Here is an 18,403-nt window from a genome sequence, read left to right on the forward strand (position 1 = left end):
TTGGGTTTTATAGAGAGGTAGGGAGGAAGCTTCCTCCCAAAAGCTGAAAGTGCTTTCTGGCCCTCCAATTTGGAGCTTTTGGGAGAAAACTGTTTCAGTTTTTTCGGAAAGCTATATTTTTGACAAAAATGCCCATATTAAAATAACATAATTACATAGTTTATCCCTTTATAAACCTAAAAATCTGCTAGAGCCAAGAACCCAAGCCGTCAGACTCTCTTCCATAGGAAAAGGTATTTTTCTTTTCAATTTTTGTATGCATCTCTTGAACCACATTTTAGAAGAAAAAAATTTTAAACCTTTTCCATACCTTCCAAAATCAATCTATTATTTTTTTTTATCATCAACCTCGCGACCCACGCTGAGGTCCTCCTCGAGCGTGGACCATGAAGAAGAGCCCCTGGACCGCGGAAAATTATTTTATGGAAAATTATGGAAAATTATTATGAAAAATTATTTTATACTAATAATTATAATATTTTATACCTTTATTTTTGTATTATACTATAAATATAATATCATATTATATTATATCATAATACATTAATATGTTATGTTAAATATTAATATTATGTTATATTATGGAAAATTAATTTATACTAATAATTATAATATTTTATACCTTTATTTTTATATTATACTATAAATATAATATCATATTATATTATATCATAATACATTAATATGTTATGTTAAATAATTTAATATTATGTTATATTATGGAAAATTAATTTATACTAATAATTATAATATTTTATATCTTTATTATTGTATTATACTATAAATATTGTATTATATTACATTACATTATAATACATTAATATGTTGTTATAAATAATTTAATATTATGGTATATTATGGAAAATTATTTTATAATATTAATTATAATATTTTATACCTTTATTTTTGTATTAAACTATGAATATAATATCATATTATATTATATCATAATACATTAATATTGTATGTTAAATAATTTAATATTATGTTATATTATGGAAAATTAATTTATACTAATAATTATAATATTTTATACCTTTATTATTGTATTATACTATAAATATTGTATTATATTACATTACATTATAATACATTAATATGTTATTTTAAATAATTTAATATTATGTTATATTATGAAAAATTAATTTATAATATTAATTATAATATTTTATACCTTTATTATTGTATTATACTATAAATATTGTATTATATTACATTACATTATAATACATTAATATGTTATTTTAAATAATTTAATATTATGTTATATTATGAGAAATTAATTTATACTAATAATTATAATATTTTATACTTTTATTATTGTATTATATTATAAATATAATATATATTACATTATATCATAATACATTAATATGTTATGTTAAATAATTTAATATTATGTTATATTACCAAATATTAATTTACTCTAATAATTATATTACTATTATGCTATATTAACATAATATTATTTTATATTACAATAATATTATACTATATCGTATATTTATGTATTAATTTATGTTATGTTTTATTATGTTGTGTTGTATAATACTATGCAATGTCCTTTATGGTAATTTTGTCATATAAAAGTACTTTCTCAGTTTGTTTACCAAACACAAAACAAAGTACCACAGCACTTTACGAATGTAGTCACCAAACAGCAAACAGCTTTTTATAACAGCTCTACTTCCGACAGCTCTACTTCCAACAGCTCTACTGCCAACAGCTCCCCCAAACAGGGCCTTAGTCTACATTGGACGCGGTGCAACCACTACTTAGAAGAAAATTTTGCTAACTGTTGTTATTATGAGGTTACAAGGTGATGGGATGGCAGGAGATGTCATCGTGAGGTGAGAAAAAACCAATGGTTTTTAGAGTCGCTTCACTATCTTGTGTTTTATATTCATCCAATAGGTATCTAATCCAAGGCCCCAGTTTCACCGAAACCTTATTGCATTCATTATCTATTTGGTCCAACATCTATTTTAGCAAGGTGCCTTAAATAATAATTGTGTTTAGGTTAGTTACAAAGTGAAAAAGTTTGTTTCCACTTTTAGTCCACTTGCCAAAGTCTTTCCCCCAAGAATGAGAAAAATAATGGATAAGTTGGCTGGATGAATTACACGAATGTGCTACCAGTTTCTCATCGGAAAATATGGCGGTTTGAGATATGAGTATGGAATAATGTGAGTTCCACTGCCTTAAAACTTTAAGAACTTTCACTACCGATAGAAAGTAAATGACAAAGGAAAATTAAATTACGAGCATTTAAAGAGAAGGAACACAAATGCTTTCGGACAAATAAACTGTCATGAATCTAAAGAATATACCAGTTTTTGGTCAGATATTGTGCAGTTGAAAAGATGTTAAACTATTGTTATAATCTGATATTTATAAGTAGCTTCTATTAACTATGAGGACAAGTGTCACTAACTAGTTTTGACTTTTGTTCAAGCAAGCTTGTGGCACATAGGCCGCTTCCACTTGGCAGTTATCATTTTTCCCAGTACTCCCATATTTGAGTAGTGTTCTCACTCCTTCCACATTCTGGATAGTGGTAATGCTTGCCAAACATTCTCCTAGAGTCTTGCAACGTTATAGTTGATAGCTCTTGCTTTCTTAGTCTGCAACCTAACAATTACCTTAGAGATCGACCCACTACTTGGTATTCGATTTGCAACATGGCATGTGTAAGATGTTTCTTTTAAAGATCTGCTGCTACTTGGTTTATACTAAGTGTCCTTCTAAGGCATAATATTTAGTGGTCTAGGGATCATGGTCATCGATCTAGATATGGTAAACACTGCCCCACATCTTATTGATCGATACTTAGAAGGGTGATAGGATGTACCTGCCACTACATCATCGGCTTGATTTTGGATGTAGGTAGTTTCACCCGCTCAATAAAATTTTGCCTTCTATTTTTGCTTTTTTATTTTTTGCTCGAGATTCAAGCTATTTTAGGTGATCTTGCCATACTCGACCTCCCTAAGTGAGATATAGCACCGATCTTAGCATGCTTGAACCTAGCCATATCAAATTCTCCTGATTACTAAGTTAGTTTAGCCAAATCAGCAATTGATTCATTGGCCTCAATTCCATAGAACTATGCATAATATTGGTTCTTGTTGTCCATGTCTGAATGGAGTTGGGTGGCAGTTGATGTACGAAATGTTGAGCTAGAGGTTGTGAAGAGGCTAAGCTCGAGGAAGTCATTCCTTCCAGCTTTGCAACATTGGACTGAGAATCGACCTACATGATCCATGGTCTATAGGTTATCATCTTCAGAGAGCCTCCAGAATTCATTTTATACCCTCTAGGGAACTCGTAGACTTGGTCAAACCACTCCGGATAGGGCTTCCTAGGTGTCTTGTGAGTTTAGGTTTTAAATTTCATATCCACCTGCATTAAGAAAGGCAATCCAGTATACATTGATCCAAAAGAAAGCTTTATCAGTATTAATGTAATAAAAATTTGTAAAGCTACTTTCATGAATCTATCATCAGGTTAGCTTTCTAATATATCTTGAATCACTCAAAATGAAAATCAAATGTGTTGCCCAAGGTGACAACCCAAGAGGGGGGGGTGAATTGGGTCTTTTAAAAACTTTTCAACTACTTCTAATCTTTTAGAGTTAATTAAGCTAAGTTGTATGGATGCTTAGTGGAATTTAAACTTAGCAAGAGTATGATTCCAATCTAATCAACTATTAAGTAGCGGACTCAATAAAAGATTAGTCTAAGTTTGCCCAAGTATGCAATTCAATTGAATGAGACTTGATTAAGTAAATTGAATATGCTTGCAACTAAAGGATGCACGGAGAAGAGTTAAGGAAGCATAGTATCTAAGTAAGTAAGTGAGTGAGAAAGTCAGACAACAAAGAGCATCACAAACACAACAAAAGTATAGTGGTTCGGTGCATCCCAACACCTACATCCACTCCCCAAGACTTCTTGGGAATTTTACTATAATCCCTCAGATTACAGCCGGTTGTTTTACAAGCTCACAACCCAACTTGTTATTTTGCGAGATCACAACGAACTCGGTCGGTTTTCACAGGCTCACCGACTAGAACCTACCGATTGTTTTCACGGGCTTACAATCCAACCCAGTTGGTTTTCCCAAAGGCTCACCAACCACAACCTTACAACGATTGTTTTCCGGGTTCACAATCAACCCAGTTGGTTTTCCCCCAAAGGCTCACCAACCACAACCTTACAACGTTGGTTTTTTCTTTGGCTCACCAACAAACCTTAACACCGTTGGTTTTTCCTTTGGCTCACCAACAAACCTTAACCCCTTGATTCAATCCCTTGATTGAATCAAGTTACAAGATATTAGACAAAGAATTTAAAGCAAATACAAGCTTCTTAACTAAGCAAATATAGCAAATATAAACAAATGGAGTAAAGAGAAGCTCTCAAACGAATTTTGAAGATGAAGGAACTCGGCTTCTTCTTTACTTGACCCTCTTCTGATTTGGCACGAAGTAGAGGATCACCGAGGCAGCACACGGATAGAGAGGAAGCTTTGGGATTCACTTGGATACTCTTCTTCTCTCTATTTTACTTTGAATGGCCCTTTTGTGCTTATGGGAGATTTCCCTTGTAATCTCTTTGAAATCTCTTCCCTAAATGTTCTCTCCCACTTCCATACCTTCTCCCCTAGCTCTCCTCTTGATTTTATAACTTTAGATGTCGTGGAAACAGAAATCTAGCCGTTAGAGACAAAAATAGAGCCGTTGTACACAGTCTGCAACTCCTGACAATGTGTCCGTTGGGATCGGAGTCGACTCGCGCGATCTGGAGTCGACTCGGCTGTAGCAGGAGTCGACTCATGCTTTTCTGGAGTCGGCTCGGCAACTGTTCCAGATTTGAATTAAAGTGGTCTTCTCGACTGGGAGTCGACTCGACTTAACCCGGAGTCGACTCGCCAAAATCTGGAGCTGACCTTGCACTTTTGGAGTCGGCTCATCCCAAGGAATCCATAGATGTATTCTTCAACTTGGCTCACTCGAGTCGACTCGTGAATTCTGGGAGTCGACTCGGCGCTCAGAGGCCGAACTCCCGATCTTCTGTTTTTTGGCTCGTGCAGTCTTGGAGTCGACTCGAACTGTTCCGGAGTCGACTCGGCTCTCAGTATCCGAAAAACAGTCTTCTATCTTTTTGGAGTAGCGCTGCCTTGGAGTCGACTCGAACTGTCTTGGAGTCGACTCGCGTCTCAGAGACAACAATACTGTCTTCTGTCTTTTTGGAGTAGCGCTGCCTTGGAGTCGACTCGAACTGTCTTGGAGTCGACTCGCGTCTCAGAGACAACAATACTGTCTTCTGTCTTTTTGGGGTCGCGCTATCTCGGAGTCGACTCGGGCTTTGCGGGAGTCGACTCGCCTCTCAGTGCCCGAAAGTTGGTCTCTGACTTTTGCCTTGTATAACACTGAGAGTCGACTCTCGCTTTCTTTGGAGTCGACCTGCCAACCATCGGAGTCGACTCGAGTTCTTCAGGAGTCGACTCGGGGACTATTCATTTGAATTTTCCTTTGAATTTGCTCCTCCAACTTGAATCCTTTGAACTTGAAACTTGGGCCAATAAATTGTAGCTTTCTTCCAACTTTTCTTGAGAGCTTTGGAGGCCTTCTTGTGTTCTTCCAACTTGCTATGTTCCTTGCAAAATAAATATCTTTCTCCTTGCAACACAAACATTAGTATTTATACTTCAAGGTTTTGTGATCATCAAAATCAATCTTTAAATCAATCTTTGGGTCATCAGTCTCCCCCTTTTTGATGATGACAAAACTTGGAGTATATGCAATATAAAATATATTGTGTTCTAGAAGTAATGCATAGCTAAGTTGTTTGAAGTAGAAAATATATATCTTTAAAATATACTTCATGATAATGCTTTAGATTTAATCAGCTTAACACAATCAACATATTTCAATTTAAGCTGATTTGTATTCAATTCAAAACATAAAGCATTATGAGCATATACTTAGATATTTCTTCCCCTTTTTGACAACATCAAAAAGGTTGCAAGATAATGAAACATTATTTGTACTCTGATTTGTATGTCAAATTATTGCAAGAATATGAATCATATAACTCAAGGCAATAATGTTAGAAAAAGATTAATGAGCATAAATCAGAGCCAATTATAATGAGAACACATCGAATGTGGTTTCAAAGATAGTTTTCAAATCAAGTGTAGGTGGAAACTTTCTCAAGTTAATTCAAGAAGTACCAAGAATGATATTCAAAGAAAGCACGAATGAAAATCTAATCATTCTTTAATAATAAGTATGAAAGTTTGTTCATTTAAGATCTTTTGTCCAATATATTAAGTATTTTAGCAACATGAGAGCAATTGAACTAATTTTCTTTTTGGAGTATAATAGCAATATATTAAGTATGATTTCAAATTTTTTTTTATGATAATAAGAGCATTGGGGCACAAATACCAAAATATGGATTCATGCAATTTTTGATACATCTTAGAGCTCTTTTAAAGACTTTCTTTTATTCCTTTAGAAAATAAGCACAATTTGGTACATATAATAATGAATTGGCATAAAAATTGAAGTTCTAAAGAACAAGCCAATAAGAACTCATTAGTAAATTCCAAAAATAGATTTTCTAAGAGATACTCAAGAACATTCAACACATTATTCTCCCCTTTTTTCATTAAGTTAGAGGCTCTTAAGATCAACTGTTTGAATTGCAATTTGGTTCATGATTTATGCATAAGATATATTAACCAAATAACAAGCCTCAAGGTGTATCATAAAGATTTTCAGATTTAAATTTCAGATGATACATATTGGAGAGCATTAGGATCACTTTTCATTATGCTTTCTCTCTCCTTTAGTTATAGATTTATGCGATTAAGTTCCATAAGATCTTTCCTTCTGAGATTTTCTTTCTCCCCCTCAATTGTTCATTCCATTTAAGAGTTTAAAATTTGAAGATAGTGTCCAATAAAATTGTCAAACTCGAAAATATACGTTCAATATATTCTATTTCCATAAAGCTCAAATTTTGAGATAAAACAACCTTTATACAACTCATCTCAAGGTACAAGCTTATTATGTATTTATGAAGTCATGCAACACAATGAGGTTCATCAAAATCAATCCATAAAATTTAAGGTATGCATCAAATTAAAGTAACTTTAGGATAAGATACTGAATACCTAAAGCTCCCCCTCAAAAGATGCATTATTCTTTAATCATTCTTTTCTTTTGTTGAATTTCAGATTTTAATGATAAACGTGAATAAAACTGAAACTTTATGATATCAAGAATGTAGAGTGATCTAGAATTATTCAAAATTTATAGCAATCACTCCTTTTAATCTTTCAAGAACAAGTTATGCTTCCTCTTAATCTTTGAGAAAATGTACTAAAATATTAATCAGAAAATGATTCATTTGAAGCTCAATTTCTTTCAAAAGTATTTACATTTTCTTTCTTTTAGAATCATTTGAGTGAGCTGAAATATTTCTAGCTTTAAGATCATTCACTCTATATATATTCTGATGGAAGTCTTTAAGAATGTAGGAGAGAAAAACATATAGATGATCATTGAAGTATATATATTTATAGAACTCAATTTCTTAATCATAGTTTTTCAGCAATGTATACATGAAGCACAATTAATCATAGTTTTTCATTTAGAAATCATATTGAGTTATTCTCCTGAATGACGTGATCATTGAAGCATATAACTAAGGTTACAAAGATGTAACGATATAAGCATTTTTAAGTTAAGTTTAAGCTTTTATACAAAATCAGATTCTAAATTTTCATAAGAATTTCCAAGAAGGCTTTCACAATTATAATTTGAGATATGTATCTTCTACATTGTAGCTCATCTTAAATCACTAAAATTGAAAACACATATTTCAATAACATTCGAGCACTTTCAGAATCTTTGTATTTAATATTGAGTTTCGATACAAAATAAAGGATATTTTAACAAGTATTAGGACATTATGTATCAAAGTTAGGCAAGTAGAAAGATAGATCAAGATCAATTCGTTTTGCCTAAATAGAAATATCCTTCTCTTCTTCTTTTTGTAAATCTATTTAACTTTCAAAGATAATCGTGAATGATAAAACTGAAATTTCTTTTTAATATTACAAAAAAAAACTTTATGTAGTATTTTAAACATTCAAGCATTGGAACACAAGTTAGTTTGAGGCAAGGGTGAAGCAAAGACTTGTGAGCAAAGTTAAGACATATTCCAAGTTAAGACATATTTCAATCAACTTATCCAAGCATGGAGCATTACAAAATATTGAGAACCCATAATTCAAAACATCATGCCACATGCAAAATATATTATGTGTTAAGTTATGCATTAAAATATTAAGAACAAGCATGTCAAGGATCAAAATCAATTCTTTTCGAATTAACTCCCCCTATTTAAATATAATCTTTCACTAATTTCATCCTTAAGGTGTGTTTCCAAGTGATTAATACTTGAGTTGATTCTTCTTATATACTTTCATTTACTTTGTCATTCATTTCCTCCTTTTTTTTTGACTTTCTTTTCTTAACCAATTAACGAACATTTTGATATTGTTTTTTTTTGTTTTTACTTTCTTATGCTCTATACTCTATTTGCTCCCTATCCGGTGGAGTTGGAAGGGGCACGAGGTACTACCACTAGCCTCCCTCTTGTGCCGTCCCTAATATACCCTACACCGAATAGTTGGGTCAAATAGTGCCGGGTACTACCACTAGCCTCCCCATTGGCACCATCCCTATAATGAGCAATATAGAAAGGTTAAAATATTCACTTCAAATTCTCTCTATTTAAGTGTAATTCATTACGGATTTTATCCTTCCAAAAGAATGCTCACACAAGTCTCACAAATGTGCCGAATATATTATGCTTGTTTTGTTTTTCCTTAAGATTGGAGTATTTGCCTTTACTTAGATTTTACTTCTCTTGAATAATATCCATTTTCTTTTCTTTATCTCTCTCTCTTTTTGTTATTCTCAAGTAATTTACATGAAAGAGCAGAATAAAGAAATAATCTTATGTATCATATAGATGTATATCATGCAAACAGCATTTTCATTATGCTCAAGAATTCATAGCTTCTCACAAGTCATTTTAAATCAACATTTTAAGCATATACTTGTGTATTTCATGGTTATGATATAGTTAAAGAAATATTTTAGTTTGAGCAAACCATGAAACAATTTCTAAAAGCATAAATCAATTAATACATATATGGACATGATATCAAAAGATTAATAATTAAAGATTTCAATCATGCCATAATAAGATTTAAGTTATTGACTTTGCTCAGCTAATTTATGAGAGAGGTATCTAAAATTACCGATACATTCTGCATTCTTCAAGTCAAATACCTACTAGATTTCTTATGTGTAAACTTTTGGCTGAAGAAGGTCCTCTCTCTTATTTGCATGTGAATGTATATTGTATCTTACGTGGAGGTGTCCTTCAAGTTGAAATCTCTCATTTTCTTGCTCAAGGATCCTGCATTATTAACAAGCTCCTTTTCTTTCTTGAAAGAAAGTCTTTAGTTTCTTTTAAGATACAAACCATTCATCCAACATATTTTTAACTAGATGACTCAATATAAGATATGACAATAGTTAAATATTTAGTCACTTTACTCAAGAGATTGCCTAAATATAAGCAAGCACATATCACTTGAACTAAAGAGATAGTTTCATTAACCAAGATGGTTCAAGGACAAGCATGTGAGGCAATAGGAAGATTTATCAAGGTCAAATCAATTTTTTATTTTTAAAATCGATTTAGTTTAGATTTTATTTGCTTAAGATAATTATCAATAAGACACGCTAGCTAAGTTTTAATCAACTTATCTTAAATAGTTGTTTCTATCAAAATTCAGATTATGATTTATTTGTTATCAATAAAATATGATTCATTAAAGTTAGATTGAAGTCTTGCACAAGGTCACATAATGAGCATACAATCTGGTCTACTAGCTGTATGATAAAATAATTATTCTATCATGCTTCAATACAGCTCTAAAACAATAGATCTACTTTGCTCATCCTTTTCAAATTCTACAAGATGGGGTCATAAACATACCTTCTTCATGCCAATCTTCTATAAGAGTTTTCTTGTGGACTAACTTTGGTCAATGAAGATCCCCTTTCTTGTTTGTCTTAATTTGGAGTTTGAGAGAAGATGTTAATTCATTCATCATACATATTTCAAACTCACCTTGCATGAGCTAAGTAAAATCTTCATATAACTCTTCATTAGTAGAACCAAAAATGATGTCATCAATGCATACTTTGAGCAAATAAGATATCACAAATTCTTCTTTTTGATGCATAGATTTATCACTATTACTTTCTATCAAAAAAGGTTACTTAAGCTTTTATATCATACTTTTGATGCTTGTTCCAAATTATATATTGCTTTATCATATTTGTAATGAGTGTTTTCAAATATGGTGGTTATTTAACATATATCTTCTTTAATAAAATAAGTACCTAGGAGTGCATTCTACACATTCATTTGATAGAATATAAAGCTCATAAAGCAACCAAATGATAATGGCGATCTTTACTTCTAATCATGCAAGAATCAAGATCTATTTCATCTTTTTTTTTATTTAATCTTTTAGTAGTCATCAATTTTGCTTCATTAAGTGCATTTATGAAAAACTCAATTTGGTTATAATTATTAACAAGTTTTCAGATTGTTATATGTAAAAGATTAACCATATACATATATAATTTAATTTTAGTATCTTGATAATAAATCATTAGTCTCATAAAGAATAAAATGAATTGATATTTCTACAACTCGAATCTTTTCATTGAATGTTCTATATGCATTGCTTGATGAATGATATCCAAGGATAGAAATATCTTTATCAGATTTGGCATTATTTTCATAAGAACATATCAAGCATAGTATGTACGACTGAAAAATATGAGAGATATGCAATAGTTTATTTTCTATTTTTCAGAAGATCAAAAGAAGTTTTCATCAAAAATAGATCTAATAGAAGTCATATGTATGACAAGCAGTGATGATAGCTTTTTAAAAATCATTTAAGTAGATGACTATCATACTCAATTGTCTTTTTCATTTCTTCAAGAATTCTATTAACCCTATTTTACTTATGATGTCCTTGGAGCTGAAATAATTGAATAAAATATTCTGTATAAACTTTATCATGATTTTAGTTTTCAACACTGTGCCATGATACTCTTTATCTTCACAGTTTGAAAACCTTTTTCATTTGAAACACTTTTACAAGATTTAGCAAATACAGAAAATACTTCAATTTTATTTGCCAAGAACAAATCCAATGTAAGCTTTTGAAAACTTAGTGATGGAAACAACATCTTTAGATTTAAAAATTGATTCTTGGTTGTTTCCTTAGTTAACATGCATAGCAAACTTTGACCTTTCAGAAGATAATCTAAGTAAGCCAATGGCAAGGTCTTTTGAGATTAAGTACATACTAGCATGAGTTGATTTTATATGCCAAAGATGGTTTCTTTAATCTTGGTATTCATAGTGCATATATTCAAAAGCATACCAAGTACACATTATCATATCTATGATCAATAAACAATAATGCCATGGATAAAAACTCTCAATCAAGCATATAGAGAATTCATAGAGTTATTCTTAATAAATTGATTAATCATTTAGCAACTTATCCAATAGTGAGTAAAGCATACTATAAAATGAAGTGATTTGATTATATTTCCAAAAGTATTTTCTATATCACAAAATTGATCAATACCTGCAATTCATATTTTAATCAAATACTAAAGCAAAAATAATGATGAGATGCAAGGATTACTGATTTCATTATTATTATTATTAATTTTTTTTTATTTAAAATTACTTTTCATAAGTATGTTTTAAGTTTCATTTTTTGACGTGTGTCTAGAACACCCATTTGTATGAATCTATTTGTTCCATGGGTATCTTGGCACATCTATGTCTACATCCTCATATTTTCATTTTAGGTACCCAAGCTTGCTTGAGTCCTTGAGAGTTAGGACATATGGTTCCTTTTGGAACCCAGATTTGTTTAATTGTAATAACTTTACCACTTGATTTAATTATGTTAGAACGATAGGTAAAGTTGTTATGCCCATTCTTTTCATGTTTGAAATAAGTTATCTTATTTAATGGTTTGCTTAGTGAATTGATAACCTTTTTCTTTAGAGATTTATTATTAAGTAAAGGAGTCAAGCCAAATTTTGATTTATCATAATCAGCATGTTGGCTTTCAAACATCATTTTTAATCTTTCTGAACTTACAGTAAACTTGTTAATAAGAGATTTCAGTTGGTCAACTTCTTCGCTCAAGTTTTGGTTTGTTTTGATTAAGCTATGATTTTTCTGAATCAATTCTTCTGAATTTAACCTTAAGCTTTTATTTTCAGAATTTAGTTTGTCTTGTATTTCAGCAATAGAATTTCTTTCTTTTGAAATTTGCAAATTTAGCTTTTTAAGATTTTTATTTTTCATAGCTAATTTTCTACATTCACCATACAAATCATGAAAAGCATTTAAAAGTTCATCATAAGAAAATTCTTCTTGAAAATTATTTGATGTAAAAGTAGATTCAGATTTTACCTTATCTTCTTGTGCCATAAAGCAAAAGTTAGTTACCTCTTGTAGTTCTTTGGAGCTAATATCATCATTGTTGCTCCTAGCTTTCATTTTCTTGCTTGACTCTTCCTTGGTCAAAACTTTCTTCCTTTTATCTCTTTCTTTCTTTCTTCTTGCTTCCTCTTCTTCTTTGTCTTTAGGAAGCTTTTGAATTTTTTTGTTGTTCTTTCTTCCTCGAGTCGACTCGGGTTTACTTGGAGTCGACTCGACTGACTTGAGAGTCGACTCAAGATCTTCGGGAGACGTCTCGTTCTCAGAGGCCTAAAGGATGATTCTCTGTCTTTTGAACTGTTCTGCCTCGGAGTCGACTCGGGCCTTGTCGGAGTCGACTCGGCTAACTTGGGAGTCGACTCTGAAATACTTGGAGTCGACTCGTTCACAGGATCTTTAAGACTAAGTCTCTGCCTTTCAGATTGTTCTTCTCTAGGGGTCGACTCGGACAAACTGGGAGTCGACTCGGCTAATGTGGAAGATTCTGCAGTCTCATTGTTAGTATACAATTGAAGCACATGTGAGCTAATCTGAGATTTATCATAAATATTTTTTAAAGTATCCCAGATTTCTTTAGCAGATAAGCATGCCGAAATCTTATGAAATATAGATTCATGGTAGCACAATATAGAAAGTTCATAGCATTAGCATTCAATTGTGCTAAGTCTTTTTCATTGACATTTTGAGAGAGTGTGTGAGGTCCATTTATAATGATATTCCACATTTTATAGTTTTGTGATTGAACAAAAATTTTCATTCTAGCTTTCCATTGAATATAGTAAGTTCCATCAAACAGTGGAGGTCTGTTTATGGAAAGTCCCTCGGCAAATAATATGTTATGTGGGGTTGTCATAATCTTTAGCTCTAGTCGGTTAAGACTATAATTAATAGAAGAGCACCTGCTCTAATACCACTTGTTGCCCAAAGTGACAACCCAAGAGGGGGGGGTGAATTGGGTCTTTTAAAAACTTTTCAACTACTTCTAATCTTTTAGAGTTAATTAAGCTAAGTTGTATGGATGCTTAGTGGAATTTAAACTTAGCAAGAGTATGATTCCAATCTAATCAACTATTAAGCAGCGGACTCAATAAAAGATTAGTCTAAGTTTGCCCAAGTATGCAATTCAATTGAATGAGACTTGATTAAGTAAATTGAATATGCTTGCAACTAAAGGATGCACGGAGAAGAGTTAAGGAAGCATAGTATCTAAGTAAGTAAGTGAGTGAGAAAGTCAGACAACAAAGAGCATCACAAACACAACAAAAGTATAGTGGTTCGGTGCATCCCAACACCTACATCCACTCCCCAAGACCTCTTGGAAATTTCACTATAATTCCTCAGATTACAGCCGGTTGTTTTACAAGCTCACAACCCAACTTGTTGTTTTGCGAGATCACAACGAACTCGGTCGGTTTTCACAGGCTCACCGACTAGAACCTACCGATTGTTTTCACGGGCTCACAATCCAACCCAGTTGGTTTTTCCAAAGGCTCACCAACCACAACCTTACAACGATTGTTTTCCGGGTTCACAATCAACCCAGTTGGTTTTCCCCCAAAGGCTCACCAACCACAACCTTACAACGTTGGTTTTCCCTTTGGCTCACCAACAAACCTTAACACCGTTGGTTTTTCCTTTGGCTCACCAACAAACCTTAACCCCTTGATTCAATCCCTTGATTGAATCAAGTTACAAGATATTAGACAAAGAATTTAAAGCAAATACAAGCTTCTTAACTAAGCAAATATAGCAAATATAAACAAATGGAGTAAAGAGAAGCTCTCAAACGAATTTTGAAGATGAAGGAACTCGGCTTCTTCTTTACTTGACCCTCTTCTGATTTGGCACGAAGTAGAGGATCACCGAGGCAGCACACGGATGGAGAGGAAGCTTTGGGATTCACTTGGATGCTCTTCTTCTCTCTATTTTACTTTGAATGACCCTTTTGTGCTTATGGGAGATTTTCCTTGTAATCTCTTTGAAATCTCTTTCCTAAATGTTCTCTCCCACTTCCATACCTTCTCCCCTAGCTCTCCTCTTGATTTTATAGCTTTAGATGTCGTGGAAACAGAAATCTAGCCGTTAGAGACAAAAATAGAGCCGTTGTGCACAGTCTGCAACTCCTGACAATGTGTCCGTTGGGATCGGAGTCGACTCGCGCGATCTGGAGTCGACTCAGCTGTAGCAGGAGTCGACTCATGCTTTTCTGGAGTCGGCTCGGCAACTGTTCCAGATTTGAATTAAAGTGGTCTTCTCGACTGGGAGTCGACTCGACTTAACCCGGAGTCGACTCGCCAAAATCTGGAGCTGACCTTGCACTTTTGGAGTCGGCTCATCCCAAGGAATCCATAGATGTATTCTTCAACTTGGCTCACTCGAGTCGACTCGTGAATTCTGGGAGTCGACTCGGCACTCAGAGGCCGAACTCCCGATCTTCTGTCTTTTGGCTCGTGCAGTCTTGGAGTCGACTCGAACTGTTCCGGAGTCGACTCGGCTCTCAGTATCCGAAAAACAGTCTTCTGTCTTTTTGGAGTAGCGCTGCCTTGGAGTCGACTCGAACTGTCTTGGAGTCGACTCGCGTCTCAGAGACAACAATACTGTCTTCTGTCTTTTTGGAGTAGCGCTGCCTTGGAGTCGACTCGAACTGTCTTGGAGTTGACTCGCGTCTCAGAGACAACAATACTGTCTTCTGTCTTTTTGGGGTCGCGCTGTCTCGGAGTCGACTCGGGCTTTGCGGGAGTCGACTCGCCTCTCAGTGCCCGAAAGTTGGTCTCTGACTTTTGCCTTGTATAACACTGAGAGTCGACTCTCGCTTTCTTTGTAGTCGACCTGCCAACCATCGGAGTCGACTCAAGTTCTTCAGGAGTCGACTCGGGGACTATTCATTTGAATTTTCCTTTGAATTTGCTCCTCCAACTTGAATCCTTTGAACTTGAAACTTGGGCCAATAAATTGTAGCTTTCTTCCAACTTTTCTTGAGAGTTTTGGAGGCCTTCTTGTGTTCTTCCAACTTGCTATGTTCCTTGCAAAATAAATATCTTTCTCCTTGCAACACAAACATTAGTATTTATACTTCAAGGTTTTGTGATCATCAAAATCAATCTTTAAATCAATCTTTGGGTCATCAAAATGAGAAAGTTATATGATTTATCAAAGATATGTGAGTGCTAGTGAACTTCTAGAAAATTATGAAACTATTATTCCACGGCCCATGATTTAAAAAATGATTTTTCTTTTATTTTTATCTTTATCTGAATTTCTAATTTCTCTCTTCTAGAAATTTATGTCAAATAAGTTAGAAATTTTGTTAGAATCTATTTCTACTATTTATTAATATTTATCTCTTTATTTTTCTTTAGAAAAGTTAGATTCTATGGGAACTAGGACAATCTATTGGTTTTAGAAATCTCTTTTATAAGTAAGTCTTCCTACATCCTCTTCCTACATCAAATAATATTCAAAAAATATTTTGAAGTTCTTTTCCACTTTCTATATTAGAGTGATTCCCTACTTACTATAGTATGAGACTGGAATCCTCTGAGACGCAACTGGTGCAGGACCAAAAGTTTTGAGCATCCTTAGAGAAATTAGAATTGAGAGGATGAAGACTCTCAATGATTTGTTAAGGCCAACAGTTATTTGTATGCATTTATGTATATATGTATAAATTTTTAAAAAAAGGCAGGGTGGGAAGGACAATACCTCGGCGATCGAAGAAGTTAACGATGAAAAAAAAAAAAAAATCACCTTTCCTGATTAATCTTATTTAACATTAGTGCAAAATCTAATGTGCACAAAATGCACAACCATAGCTACTCCTTCGTAAACAGAATCCAAACCAATAATCAACCAAAAAATAAAAAGAGAAAAATGAAAACAAGGAGAAAAAGAAGCAAAAGAGGAAGAACAAAATGTAAAAGAAAGGCATAGGATAGCATAATCATAAAATATAGTTCATCAACCTATAAACCATCAAAATGAAGAAATAAGCTCAACCAAAATAAGAAAAATCCAAATGACCACCCTCCCAGCTATCATAATGGAACAAAACAACAACAAAAAAAATTTTAAAAAAAGGAAAAAGGGACCAAAAAATGTAGCAAACAAAATAAGGGATGAAAGAGATGAAAAAAAAACTCTATTTTCTAAATTGAGAGGATTAAAAGGACAAAATTGATAGACAAAAAGGCAGAAAATCCTTCCAAATAATAATCTTGAACTTCATATTTAATTTAATTATCTTCAAAACACGATGATCCAAGAGGAGGGTTGAAAAAAAACTCATCTTCTCTAATGGTAGCAGCGAACAGAAGAGCAAAAAAATTATCGAACCAACAAACATACTGAAGTAGAAAAGTCAGAAAAAACTCTTTCAACTAATAATTTCCATCGCAATCTCACCAAATCATCTTCAATTAAATCACCTGCATTTCCCACCACGCTAACAAAACTCAACCCATCCAAAAAAAACATGTTTTTTTTTTAAAAAAAACAAAAGGATGAACTTAGCAATACTGCAATAGCAAAAGAAAAAAATGAACAATTTTTAGATGAAGCCCTATAAACACAAATGTAAGAAAATAAAAAGTAGAAAGAAAAAGTAAAATATTAAAAATCAAAGCCATGCAACACCGAAAAACACGAAGATGAATCGAAAGAAACAGTTGAACTTTTCCAAACTAAAATGAGAAAAATATAAATACGTCTAGAAAGGGAAAATAATCATGGAAAAAGGAAAAAGAACCATTGCCTCACTTCATCATCTCCAAATAAACTTGAAACCCTAACTCTCAACCACCCTCCTGAGGCCTCCTCCATAGGAAGAAACCAAACGTTAATTGATCCACACCACCCTTGAACCCAAGCAAAATCCACGGATCCATGAACTCAACCTGAAACCTTACCCAAAAATGACATGTTGAGAACCCAAGCCAAGCTAATCCAAATGCCACGCCATGCCACGCTTAGCTCTGAGTGAAATTTTCCCCATGCCACGAAATGAATATTTCCAAAGACTCCCAGCCCAGGAGCGAGTCCATGCACGAACACACCAAAATTGACGTGAAGAAACCTCAGACCAAGCAAGCCGAGGCATGGAGAGAAAACCAGATTGAGAGCTGCACAAAATTCACTCACGTTGGAAGGAATATTCTAAAGATTCTTGATTCGCTTTATACCTATAGATAATAGTTGCCAACTAGTACTTGACATGACATGCATATCAAATAGAACATCATCTATACATCATCAACACTCAGAAATTTTTCGTTTATGCTTATAACAAGTACATGAAAATATGGCACATATAGAAGTAAAATTATTTAAAAAATAAAAAAGTTTATGATGTCAAACAAGAGAATGTTTAATAAAATAAGATAAATTTCATGGAATTAAAGAATGATTAAAGCTAAGGTAGATGAATACCTCATCCTAGAATAGAACATTAAAAGTACAAATAAATATAGATAGGCATAGGTCCAACTTGGGAGATAAAAAATGAAAAATGATTTAGCTAAAGAGAGGAACAAAAGATTCAAAGCATCAAGTGTTTTTTTTAAAGAAAAAAAAAGAAGAAAATTTCCCGGATTGGGGCCAATGAACTTCTATCCAAAGGCTTATTTCATCACATAAAAGTTAATTTTTTATTTTATTCTTCGTAAAATTTGTCACCTTGGGTTCAAGGGAAGTTATTCTTCCTTAACCAAGGCAGGTTACACTCCACTAGGTGTATACCAGCCCTTGAAATATCTGAAGTTTTA

The sequence above is a fragment of the Phoenix dactylifera genome, chromosome 12 (genome assembly GCF_051530095.1).
Source record: "Phoenix dactylifera cultivar Ajwa chromosome 12, Ajwa_hap1_PhDact_Kaust_v1.1, whole genome shotgun sequence".
Classification (NCBI taxonomy): Eukaryota; Viridiplantae; Streptophyta; class Magnoliopsida; order Arecales; family Arecaceae; genus Phoenix; species Phoenix dactylifera.